At 31.8% G+C, this 13,987-nt stretch overlaps 1 long non-coding RNA gene across 1 annotated transcript in view; it reads left to right on the top strand.

Annotated features, from left to right (window-relative positions):
- The first annotated feature begins 363 nt into the window (after window positions 1–363).
- Window positions 364–13,987, top strand: part of LOC148605290 (uncharacterized) — a 49,769-nt gene continuing 36,145 nt past the window's right edge. The window contains exons 1-2 of the long non-coding RNA XR_015915881.1: window positions 364–425; window positions 11,632–12,020. This is a non-coding gene — a long non-coding RNA (uncharacterized LOC148605290). The remainder of the gene's footprint in view (window positions 426–11,631; window positions 12,021–13,987) is intronic.

Below are 13,987 nucleotides of genomic sequence, written 5' to 3'. Positions count from 1 at the left end.
CCTTTGTAGCTACATGATATACACGTATACCAAATATCAAATCTATTGATCGGAATGTTTTCTGAAAAAATCTGACAATGCATTGTGACTTAAAAATGGACAGACAGAATAAAAAATACAACCCCTTTAGTTTTTAAAATGATCACGTAAAGAGGAATAGTAATGTTAAAAATAGATTTTATTCATTTAAATTTCTTATGCCGTAGTTAAGTAATTCAAGTGTAATGCATACAATATTGATTTTTAACATAATGTATTGCGTTATCTATTTTATATGGTATTCAACCTTACCTTATTTGAATTACAAAAGCTTAAATATGTATTTGATAAGTTTAACTTTATATCCTTAACTACGTAAACAAACGTTGGTCTATTTGATAAATAATAGTTTGAAGCAATTCAATCTATGTAATAGAACAAAGAAGGTAAGTTACAGATACGAACAACTTCGTTTTCATTGTCATTCATAATGTCCAACCGTGTCTATTTGATAACTATTTTCAATGCCTCTCACGCTATTTGTGAAATGTAACATCAGAAACAAAAGTTACAAAAATGACTTTATTATAATCGTGTTGACGACGTTATTTTTTTAAATTAAATTGTTTTGCTTTGTGCATATGAAATTTTGCTTTTTTATTTTATTGTATGTGTCTCTCGAATTTCTTTTCTCTGATAACGCTCAGTGTGTGTATGTGGTCATTCTTGGTTTTGCGTTTGATTGTCTTTCATTTCTTCAAGTTTTTGCTTATTCATTGACCAATTTCAAAATTTCTACTTTCATATGCATATAATGAAAACTAGGAATACATTCAAAACAGAGAAAGCAACAGATTAGACAGATGGTTAATTATTTTTTTTAACGAAGAGGGTCTCAGTGTTTTCACAAATTGCCAAAATGTCAATGTTAAACATATGGAAAAAGTACTAGAAAGTTCTTATATCGTTAAATTTGTTTTAAATATATTTTTCGTAACATTCAAAAACGCATATAACAAAATCTGCGATATTAAATATCTCAGCAAACTGATAAAAATACATTCTTTAAAACGTATCGAGATACTGATAAAAATACATTCTTTAAAACGTATCGAGATATGTCTTTTAAAGTAAAATAATCTATGGACATCGAATAATACAAATTGCATAACTTCCATAAAGACTTTTTCATGTGTATATTTAAACTGTAGCAGGAACTGATAGGCAAACGAAATTCGCCCTGAAATGTATAGAATTCTTTTAATTTTCCTTTCCGCCAGTCTATTAAAACATATGTACATATATGTGAAGGCAAACAATGACGTGTTTCAGTTTCTTAATCGGCTGCCAAACAGTTTGAGTTCAAGAATAATCAAGGGAAACAATAGTTTAGCTGAAATGAAAAGAATGTAATTCAGGGAGATAGGATATAAAGGTCAAGCAGACACAATTGAACATATGGTACATGGCATATACCTTAAAAGTTACATTAGTACATTATATCATCCAAAATATATTCATGTTTAACTATGACAAGTGATTTTGTTTGTTTGTTCGTGGGGTTTAACGTCCGAGCAGCAATATTTCAGCTATATTCAGACGATGAATATGAAATTGATGATAAAATGAACATGAAATGATGAAATGAAAAAGGGATGGGACACAAGGACAATCGGGCCGACAAATTTTGATTGCCACTGGAAATAGGGGGAGGTGGGTAGGGTCGGGCCATTTAGCTTCCTCAACAAACTATATAATTCAGCATTGTTAGATCATATACTTTGATGCACGATTTTGACATTCAAAGAAAATTTGTTTCTGTAAAGGTACATTTACATGCTGCATTTAATTTGAATAATTAAATATAGATATAAATTGACTCAACTGGCAGCTAAAGGAATGCAAATACACATGCAAGATATTGTTGACATAATTGTTGTATTGAAATTAACAATCACTGAAATCAGCGATTTAAGTATTGCTGAGATTAAATTGTTGCTTATGTTTACTGTTATGATAACTTTATAACGATTGAGACAAAAGTTGGATATTTTATTAATTAAAGTTATTCACCGTTATATACACGACCAAAGACACCATTGAAAAAAATATTACTGTTTAAATACAAATGATCACATAGACTTGTAATTAAATACAGGTTTATGCTAAATGCTAGACAGTTTGTAAACATCCCTCTGATTTAATGCACATCATATAAATGCTATATAATTCATTAATGTGCAGGTTGAAATGAAGTCTTCACCCACAATTTACTGCTAAGTGCGCATTGTTAAGAGAGATATTCATTGTCATGTATGTACAGAAGATATATTAGTATAGTTGCCATTATTATATTGCAAATTTTAATTGAGACAGCATGATTACATACTGTACGTATAGATACTGAATATCACATCCTGCTGTGTTTCCACGCATCTAAATTCTTACTAGTCAAGTCATCGTCAGCACGATAATTGTTTGCACAAATAAAGTTCCACTGCTGTCCCTGACAGTGCTGCGCGTACTACTTCTGCGTCTTTTACTTCTCAAAACTCTTCTTTATTCCAATTCCTAGCCTCTCCAACGTTTGTAATTTGATTCCCCATGAGGGGACATCCTTTTCTTTAGACTGATCGAAACAATCGTGGTGAACTGTGAGGACCGACTTTTTTAACCTCATACAATTATGGAATCATTCTCTGTACGACTGCCACACGGAAATAGGGGGAGTCATACACTTCCCCTGGATTTTAGCGGTATGAAATTGATAGCATAAATCCCAAGGGTTATATCGGTTGGCTACCACTTTCACGTTGTAGGCTCGCTTTTTCATTATTTGAAATACCATCAACTTTTTTCTTGGAACTTCATGGGCTTTGAACATTGCTGACACTAGCTCCTGGACATATTTCCCAAAATAAATGAGTTCCCCGCCCCCTAGTGGTCTACACATAAACTCTGCATGATAACCAACCTTTGTTCCTAACATCATTTTGTCCGATATAAAATATCGTTGGCTACGATTTACAGAAGCTCTTAATGCTGCAGGAAGCAGTGAGAGATAAATATCCAAGTTTTTTTTATTCCTTCCCACAAAACACCTAGTTTGTTTCTGCTGTGCCTCTCGACCTAACCATTAGGCGTCGATCTGTAGGGAGTGGAGCGTGTTTCATTGATATGCAACAATTCACAGATTAAATATTGGTAAATTGATGTTATCATTAAGATCTTTTCATTGCCACTCTCGTGTCTAGGCAATAGGCCGATAAAGTCTGTAATCTCTCCATGGGTACCACTGAAAGGTGTAGACATGAGGATACAAGGCGTGCCTATTCGCTTTCTTGTTCTGCTTATACTGTGTACTTTCATGTATGAAGTTAATAATGTCATTCTTCAATGCCGATTTCACTTTTTGCAAATACATCATGTTGTTTGCGTATGAGTGCAGATAGCTTAGAGTGTTGTTCTTCTATATCAGTTTCTTTGACTAGCATTGACCTCCTTTGGAGAGACACATACATTGCTGGACCCTGTTCTCACGCCTGTGTTGTAGATAGACAGTATCATCAATTTCAAAACTTTTTTGAAGCAGTTTCTTAATTAGGTGTTTTCTTTCATACATTTACATCGGTCACTAACTCATATAGTACATAGTAAGTTTATTTTGATTTTAAGTTAATAGTAGGATAGCAGGCTATCAATTTGTAAGAATTTAATGCACCGGAATATAATACGGCTAAATTATATATGGATGGAAAGCTTATTTAACCTTGGTTCTGTAGATTACTCATTCAAGGCGTATCGAAATATCGAGGTCATACTCATCGATTGTGGTCACGTCTCTGACAAAATAAGGTCAAATGTTAATCAATATTTGAAGAAAAAAATGTTTTACCATTTTTGTATGACATACTTCCCTTTGCTAGTAAGCTAGTATCTACATATTAAAAAAAGCACATTCTGAAATAATTTTTTATGTCTAACATTGGCAGTAAAATATTGAATTTTCTATTTAAAAAGCAGCTTTGAAAGTTCCTTTTCTCCATTAGTTCAAATACAAGTTCCCTGACGTAGGTCTGAAAATCATTAGTATGGTTTTTGGTCGCTGTGTAAAGCGTTCGTTTGCTGAGGTATATTACGATCGGTTACTGCATGCAGAAGCGGTAGAAAATTTTTTAATTAGTAAGACTCCTTTTGTTGGTTGTTTATAGATTTAATTGCAGTATATGATATGATTTAGCCCTGATTCAATATATATATATATATATATATATATATATATATATATATATATATATATATATATATATATATAAAGAAAAATTTCCATCGATGTTAGAACTGCCAAATTTGCGAAGCAAATTTTTTGTCTTTCCCTCCATGGGACTTGAACTCGTACCGCTGTAACATCTATGGCAACACCGCCTGCACTAAGTCTAGTGCCCTAGACCATTCGGCCAGCTAGGCTATATAAAAATATAGCTTTCACTGGCCGGGTCATTTCTCCTCTTACGATTAATCTAGGGCTGTAACTTAGTACACGATGTATGGTAGTGCGGGATATATCATGTAGGTGTTATTATGTAGGATAGAGGATCAAATTAATGATGCATGTCACAACAAATCAATATTATACAACGTCTCATAATTTGACGACGACTCTATTCGCTACACTGCTCCATGGAGATCAAATTGAAACAGGGAAGATAACGCAAACTTATAAAAGGGTCTGAAAAATTCCCAGCGATGTTAGAACTTTCATATTTCCGAACCAAATTGTATTTACATTCTGCTTTGGTTACAGAATTGACAAGTGTAATCAAATGTCTTACATTTAAAGGACAATTATTGTCTCTTGATTGCGTGATTGTGAAAGGTAAAATGGTACATATCTAGCCACGTCCACACAAAGTGCTTTTGAATGAATAGGTACCGTTTCTCCGGAAAGCAAGCGGCACATTGGAGATGAGGTAATAGTTGCTTGACCAGCAGGCAGAGAACTGAAACATTCCGGATTCCGCTTATAGGGATTTTTGTTTTTCAAAACCAGTTTTACTCATTACTGGATATTTAAATAATATACTATACTTATAACAACCTACATTATTGCAAAAATTATATAAACAAAATAATAACAATAATAACAGGCGCTTTTGATGTGTATAAGATTGATGTTTATTGGATCAACATCATGCATTTAATAATCATGACATATCTCAGTAATTATGCTTTTAGATTTAAATGAATCACCCCCTTCCTAGAGTACCAACACAAATAAAACATATTTAAAAAAATCAGATCATTTACTGTTTTTTTTAATCGTTTTAGTATTGGTTGTAACTGCCTTTTTATTTTTATTTTAGCATAGGTATTTAGATTAAATCATAATCTTCACGAAATTCACTTCACAGATGCTGAGCCTAAAATCAAATAACTCGAAACACTATTAGCCTTTCTGGTCCACTACCTCAAAATGATTATACATAAAAAAATGATTTAAACAAAACATTGTAAAGGTTCAAAAATAGTGTTCTTGCGTTCTTCAGACTTGAATACGTAAGACAAATTCAGATATTTTTATACTTGCATATACCAGATGAAGAGTTCAGTGTAGGCTATACCATGACTGTCTTTATTTGTTACTGGTTGAAACCAATTCAATAAATATTGATTTGTTATAGATAGAATATATGAATTGAGTTACACAACAAGAAGAAAAGTATTATTTTTCATATTTGGTGGGCTGTACAGAAAAGGAAAAATTGAAAAATGGAGCATCAACTTTCCAAAAATCATTTCTCAATATCAAGTATGAGAGATAATATGTTGATCAGTGTCTTTCAAATAATTTGACGAAATTTACCATTCACTGGGATTCCCATGCAAGAATGACATAGGATTAACATTTTCAGTATGGATAGCGATGTAATTGATACAAGAAATGTCAACAACATTTCGATTAAATATTCATTATCGTTACAATTAAAAACAAAACATTTTATTTTTGAACGAAAACTAAATAATTGTGGAAAATAATCTTATATAAGTTGTTCATTTTGTCTGTTGGAATTTAATTCAGTCTGTAAAGATCGCTCAAAACGTGTTATTTTCCGGCATACACTGTGTCTGTGATTTAATGTTTAATTTGGATGAAAAGATTAAAAAAAGGCAAGCATTCAATTTAATAAACAACACAAATTATGAACTTCATGTTTTGTCCGAGGAATAACTAGATTGGTGCAAAACATTGACATGAGATCATTATAACTATTACTGAAGTATACTCATACACTTTAAATAAGCAAAAATAAAGAAAGAACTTTAATAGGACTATTACGACCATTCACTAAGATAAATTAAGAAAGTACTCTGTAAGATATGCATATTACATATAAACAAAAAGAGTTTTCGGACGTGAACAATATCTTTAATTGAAATATTTGAAAATAAACTAAAACAAAATTGAGTTAATATGATATATTTTTTTTCATTCAAATATTTAGATTTTTATATGGATTAACTTATACAATAATAATACAATGGTCGAATCATTAAGTACAAGCCACGTCTACATATCGTAATGGCGGACGTGCCTTCGCTTCAACATTTTAACAAACGGTCGGCATTCCAATGGAAACAAATTGTCCTCCTTTACTTGCTGACCTATATCTTCACTCTTATGAGGCTGACTTTATAGCTGATTTGATCAGAAAGAAGGAATATCGTTTGGCTAGATCCTTCAATCTCAGTTTCCGCTATATAGATGACGTATTATCTTTAAACAATCCTAATTTCGGGGATTTGATACATCGCATCTACCCAAAAGAACTTGAGATAAAGGATACTACAGATACTGTGAAGTAAGCCTCATATCTTGACCTACACATAGAAATCGATGGTAAAGGAAAACTATTGACCAAACTTTACGCCAAACGTAATGACTTTTCATTCAGAATTGTCAACTTTCATTTCATCTGTGGCAACATCCCTTCGGCTCCTGCGTATGGAATGTTCATATCACAACTCATACGTTATGCCAGAACTTGCCGAAACTACGCAAAATTTTTGTACCGCGCTAGAACTCTAACAAATCGGCTTCTGGAACAGGGTTATGTTGCTACAAGATTGAAGTCATCACTACTGAAGTTTTATGGTCATCATCATGACCGCGTGGATCGTTATGATGTATTCATCAGCACTATGAAAAGTGATTTATTCAACGGGTCATAGTTTTCCTTCCCTCGTTTGTCTACCCCGGACTTGACTTTTTACGAGGAACTCGGCGGGTGTTTCTAGAAAAGCAGAGGACGCTTACCCTACCGGTGCACCTGGTCCATGCTCCCAGTTTTTAGTGGAGTCCGATTTGCTCATTTACTTTTGTTACTTTGTATGTATGATTTTAGTTACTTTATGTTCTTTGTTGTGTATGTCAGTTCTCAATGTCTGGTCTTTGTCCTTGGATTACATTCTTTTGATTACCTCTATAACCTTGGTTCCCGTGATTACTCTTTAAGAATGAAAGAAAAGAAAAAGTAATTTCACGAAATATCTTATTGTAAATCGGACGAGTAACATACGAGGTTCCATCGATGTTTTCCGTAGATTGTCCTGTTGCTTGACCAAGCAGTTATTGCGAACAAAACACTGTTGATCTTGATCGTTGTTATTTGTACATTTGTACAACACCTGAAAGTCGCCATCCTCATACATCTCACCATTTGGCATAAGAAGATTTACATATTACTTAACAAAAAATGGTAAAGGCATCATATTTTATTTTTTTACAAAAATACATGACAATGGGCCAGCACCACACCCTACCCCTTTTTACACTTGAAGGAATTTCATAGACCTATGCATAGCTTATTTGTTATGTATTTGAAACACATTTCAGTCTGTTTGCAAAATATAAGTGCAGCGTCGAACATCTCATTGATGTTGAATGACCACCCCCCACCCCCCGCCAAAAAAGAATTAAATAAATAAATACAATAAATAAATCAGGCTGTATGAATGCATCGTCTAATTGACCATTCATTTTTTTCTAAAGCAAAGACTATAAAACTTATTTCAAATGTATCTATGAATGATGATGAAAAAATGGAATTTTCGGATTTGTACTTTTCAGTCTTGTTAAGTTTAGTTATGTTTCTGTTGTACAAGTGAACCAGTCATGACAATTTTCTGCCTAACATACACATGGTGTTTCATGTTATAACAATTAAGGCGTTACAAATTTCCATAAATATATCCTAAGCACAAAATTTGACAATAAGGTTAAACTTGTTTTAATTTCAATTACAAAATGAACTAAAGCTAAATATAACTATTACATTTGAATTGTATGATATTCCAGTAGACATAATTTGGCGAAAGAGTCACTAGAAATGTCATTTGTAAGTGCACTTTAATCTCATCTAATCTCAAGCCTTTGAAACTGAACTAAGAGGAAATAATCATTGCACTTAAAATTAATCTCATATATTGTATGATTGAAGCAACATTTCTTTCTTACATTGTTCTCTTCAATAAATATAGTTGTTCTAATGGATTTCATTATGTTATAGTTAAATACAGTTCAATTCGCCTCGATTATACTGAAATAATGCTGGTAAAAGCTACGTAAAGTGATTACACAAATAATCCTTGCTCAGCCCCGTTTCTTTGCTTGTTTTCCAAACAGTTTATTTATTGATTTTTGTTTTTTGTTTTTTGTTTTTTTGTTTTTTGTTTTTTTGTTTTTTTGTTTTTTGTTTTTTTGTTTTTTGTTCAAATACTTTCAGTTTTGTTACGAATTGCAGGGAAATGTGCTTGACATATATAGTACATTGTTATGTCCATTAGGTCTCACTTTTTTTATCTTCTGAACTCCTATTTGTGATATTATCAATCATAAGTACTTTTAAATCACGATATCCTTATTTCAGCATTTTTGTGGAATTTGCTAGAGAGATAAATTACTTTGCCATTCCCTTTCCTTTTATATGAAACATATTTGAATACTGAAAAAAATAAAGATTTGATATGAATGTTATCATTTTTAGCACTTTGATGTTTTCATATAAAAAGTCAAATTTGACTTTAATGTGACATTGTGAGGTGATACTATTTACATAAATAATAAAGTATATACATGGTTGTCTCTTTGCACAATGTTCATATATTGCATTTTCTGTAAATTCAACCCGAACATGTTTCTATTCATGGTATACACATGTTTGTCACCACATATAGAATCCACCAGGTATATAAATTACCTGAAAAAAATGTTTTTAGAATTAACCAACGTTAGAATGTATCTTCAGAGTCTGGAGAGTCTAGAAATTTGTTTATGTGTTTACCGGTTGATAATCTCTTTTTTTCCCTCTTGCAGTTAATTCGAAAATCACCACTGGATTAAGAAATAATCACACTGAGCTTTTCTTAGTTTGAACGATATTAGTGTTTATTGAGCTTTCGTAAATTTTCTGTTACGGCATCCATTCAATCGATTAGTGTCAAATCAATGAACGATATTAGTGTTTATTGAGCTTTCGTAAATTTTCTGTTACGGCATCTACTCAATCGATTAGTGTCAATGATTCAATAAGCCATTTGTTTGGTTAGGTTTTCAATACTTGTTGCTGACGAATGCAATTTGAATTCAAAATGCAGAAAGTTTGTACAGACCAAACAAAAAAAAGTGTTTGCAACATGTATAAAATTTGAAGTACATAAGGCATGGTAGAACGTAATAAGATGCACAATGAATTGTTTGTATAGGACTGCATTTCTTCCGGTTTAGCGATCTGCACTATTGCAAGCAATCCCTTAAGCACTTATCAGATAAAATGTGTATAGGGTATAAAGATTTTTTTTTACATTGCCCAAGTAATTATATATCATAACCTCTAGAAATAATCATTAAAGTGTTTGTAAAGTCAGTTTATAAGTAAGATTTAGATGATATGAAACTTTAAACGAATGGCGGGAAAATTCCCTTTATAAGCAGTCAAAAAAGTTTCCAAGTAACGGTTGATTCACGATCATTTGAATAGCTTTTGGTAGTTTTAGATGTATTAAATATTTTTGAGGCAAAAAAAAAAAAACAAAATGTTACCCATTGCCTTATTCTAACACAAAATGGTACTTAATTTGTAGTTTTCTATAAAACATTTAAACCGGTCAGGAACCTTAATACCACATAACTATTATATTTCAGTTTGTATGTTTACATTATTGGATGCTTTTATTGTGAACACAAATTGCCACTACTTTAAACATTTTTTACATGAATAAAAAAAAAAAAATAAAAAAAAATAATAATAATAATAATAATAATAAAAAAATAATAAAAAAAAACTGCAAACATTCTGCATTGATAAAAAAAAAACTTCCGTCCGTTGTTATATGTAAAATGTGCCGTTTAATTTGGAAATTCAGGTGTCTGACATTATTGCCTTATGACGAATGTTAGAATGTTTCTGAAGGTACACCAGAAAAAGTACAAATTCAAATCCGTTAACATCTGAACAAAAGCAAAAACGATTTAAAACATATTTCCTAATTCAAATGGCCTTTGATTATTTTGGGGATATGAGATGCTGTAAAACAGTTTACAATTGCATAACAGTTATTCTTTTGAAAACAAGCTGAGGATATATTGGTGTTGTCTTTTGAAAAAAGCTTTTGTCGCTTATTATATTCTAACTAGTTCCCACATTTTGTCATCGTAAAAAGCATTTTTTATCCAATATATTTACATTGTCTGTCTTTGGTGTCAGTCCCTCAATTTTCACTTAATTTCATTGTCTAGCTTGAACATTCAATACAGCAAATATTGTATGTTATCTAACCTTGAAAGATGATTGTAGTTATATTTGCGTACTGTATACCTAACGTTTAGTCATGTTTAATATAGAAAAATAATGAATTATAGACTGAAGTAGTAGTGGAAAAATGAAAAAAAGCTAATTTTTGGTCGTTCCTTCCGCGGGACTCTAACTCGTACCGCTGTGACAAGTTTAAGTAACCACCTTCCACCCTCATAAATTATCCTGATGCCTATGCACGCAGATGTATAGCTTAAAGTCCAAAACTGAAGCTTCTTATGTCAACGACTTTAATGAATCATTTTTTCTATTGGAAATTTGTTTAAAGGGATGCCTGCCATGTCGATCAATATGATAGGAGACATTGTGTATATGCTAATTTACCATATATCTATATGTAATAATAAGATAAATATATTTTTTATTAAAGTGGTTGTACTTACAGTATAACCTCTAGATCTTGACTATAGTCATTTAAGAACTAATATACGATAGTCATTTAAGAACTAGTATACTTTAACAAATCAACTAAATCATGTAATGATCAAAGAGTTACATTTCTTAATTTTAAAGTTTCTTGTTAATTATACGTAATTTCTGTCTTTCTTACCGTTTCGATTATTTACAAACCAACATTCGATTTTAAAGGAGAAAACCCTTCAAGGAATTTTAATGGATAATCTTTTTTTACCCTTAAAACTTGAGGTTGTGATCTGTTATAGATGAAAGTTTATCGGAAACAAAATTGTACATGTGCCAACCACTACCTCTGAAGATAAATAATTATATTTTGTGTACAATAGTAATAATGGAAACTGAAATTATTTTTGTTTAACCATAGAGCGTCTGGAAGTCAACCAGCATACGTAGGCAAACAGAGATTGGGGTATACAACAGTTGTGTCCTATCAGTATCGTTGTAGGGGGCCGAATGTTGACGGATGACCAGGAGAGAGATCAACAAACTATATAGTTTTCTCAACAGATGCCTAAGAAAGATCTTGAAGATATTCTGGACTGTAAAAATAACAAACAAATATTTGAACGTGAACAAACTCCTCGGATATGCGCATCATACTAAAGTAATATGGATGTCGATAGATTGTACATATGCAGAGAAAATCAACAAGCAAAATCACCAGTGTGTGCCTAAGATTGACTCAATAAGATAAACGGAAACAGGGTCGCCAAAAGACCAGCTGGAGGCGAAGTGTTAAGACAGAAATGAAAGGTGGGTAAGAGATGGAAACCATAGCATCGGATATAGAAGAGTGGAAAAGGTTAGTCTTAGCCCGATTTGTCCCTGAATGCACAAATGACTAGGAAAGTAGATAGATAATATCATCAGTACAAGGGTCATAATCTTAGCTTTTATGTACGATTGCATTATATGGAACTTTAATAGCATTATTCAGTTTCTATATAATGTTCACGTACATGTTTTCTCAAAACACTTTTCGGACAAAGTCGTGTTATGTTTATAACCTTCAAGCGTTAATATGAAATTATTGCATCCAAATTCCACAAATTCTTTGAATATTGCACGATCCCATGATAATTTATTCAGATCAATTATGTGGATGCTTATCAAATCCTTATACATATATATTTACGGGACAAACTGATGCCACAAAAAATTCAAGGATTTGAAATGTGCCTTAGATTCTTTCTTAAAAGAGCACAATATATAACAACTACTATCATGGGTGTAATATAGGCTGAGATACTTTCGTTACATCTTATTGCTTTGTAAGATCGTGACTGAGATTAAAATTTAAATACCAGTAGACATATTAAATATCAAAATCAAATAATTAATTTACATTAAAATGACTACTCCTTCAGATATGCTTCAAGTCTTCCGGATAATACAAATAATAAGTAGACACTTGGTATTTTGTTACCTCTATTGAAAAACAAAAACTATATTTAGAATATTGACAATAAAATCAAATTAGTTCAAAATTATGACTGAGATTTGAATTCAAAACATTTGGATATATGACAGAGTCGAAATTTATTCACAATACATTTTTCATAGAAGTGTTTATTTAAGTTTATTTACGAAATAATTCAGAGTCACGCCAATTCCATTTTGTCATCATTTTACCCCCGGCCTGACCATTTATGCCGCATTATTTTCCGTGCTATATTTCGATTCAAATAGGACAATAACGGTATTTTTTTTTACATTTTCGTGACCTATTATAGTAGCCTTAGACCCGCCATATTTGGCTTTGTGAGTTGAAATGGTCGCTAGTGAAACTTTATTTTTTTTATTTTTTATAATGAAGGAATATGCGAATTAAGTAAAACGATGGCAAAAGCTGTTTGCATTATAAGGTCACAGTGTTCACACATGGACAGGTACCATGTTTCATTTATTGACAATTGCTATTGTTTGTTTTCATACATGATGGTGCACGTGTACCGTGTATGTATGTATATTTCGAATATTTGTTACACAAATTTATCACATGGCTTTCTCTGACAGACGTTACTTCCAATAATTATGCATACTATGCCTATATTGTAAATTCGGACGTTTTTTTTTTTGCATTTGTAATTACTGTGGATTACATCTGGTCTGTTCACACATCCTAATTTGGCAAAGAAGATAAATCATAAAACTAAGCTTGTTTTATCATTGAATTTAACGCATTGTATCTTCACTCACTAATTAACAGTTGAAACTTAAAGCAGTTTTAAATGAAATTGCAATCATTCACTTACACCATGGAAGACAGGCCATGTATTTGAATTCACATGTAAAATATAAAGACGTGGGATATCTTTTTATGCATGCATCATTAGACATGAACTTAATATAACAGTAATTTTCCATACGGTAGAATCTGTAGATGATGGATTTGGCTTCCTCTTTCGATAGATTTCGTAATGAGTACTTCTTGTATACAACTAATATTTTGATCATGATCTTCGTACATGTTTGATTTTAATGCTGATGATGAAAGCTTACTCCTTGAAACACGTGTACAGCATATCAGCATATCGAAATTTGCAGTATGAAAAAAAAAACAACTGGTATTTGTTGTATTTTATTAAGGGCACATACTTATAAAAAATACATAAAAGCTACTCAAGGTATGTAATAATGCGATTCAAAAGTTGAAGTGACTTTAAATAGGTTTATTAGCTTGTTGAGTTTCATATCTTAAACCAAAGGGTGGCATTTCC

This window comes from Perna viridis, chromosome 10 (assembly GCF_037379345.1).
Source record: "Perna viridis isolate PV_CMFRI_1.1 ecotype Kerala chromosome 10, ASM3737934v1, whole genome shotgun sequence".
Classification (NCBI taxonomy): Eukaryota; Metazoa; Mollusca; class Bivalvia; order Mytilida; family Mytilidae; genus Perna; species Perna viridis.
The sequence above is the reverse complement of the archived record's forward strand: the minus strand, read 5'-3'. Positions and strand labels throughout refer to the sequence as shown.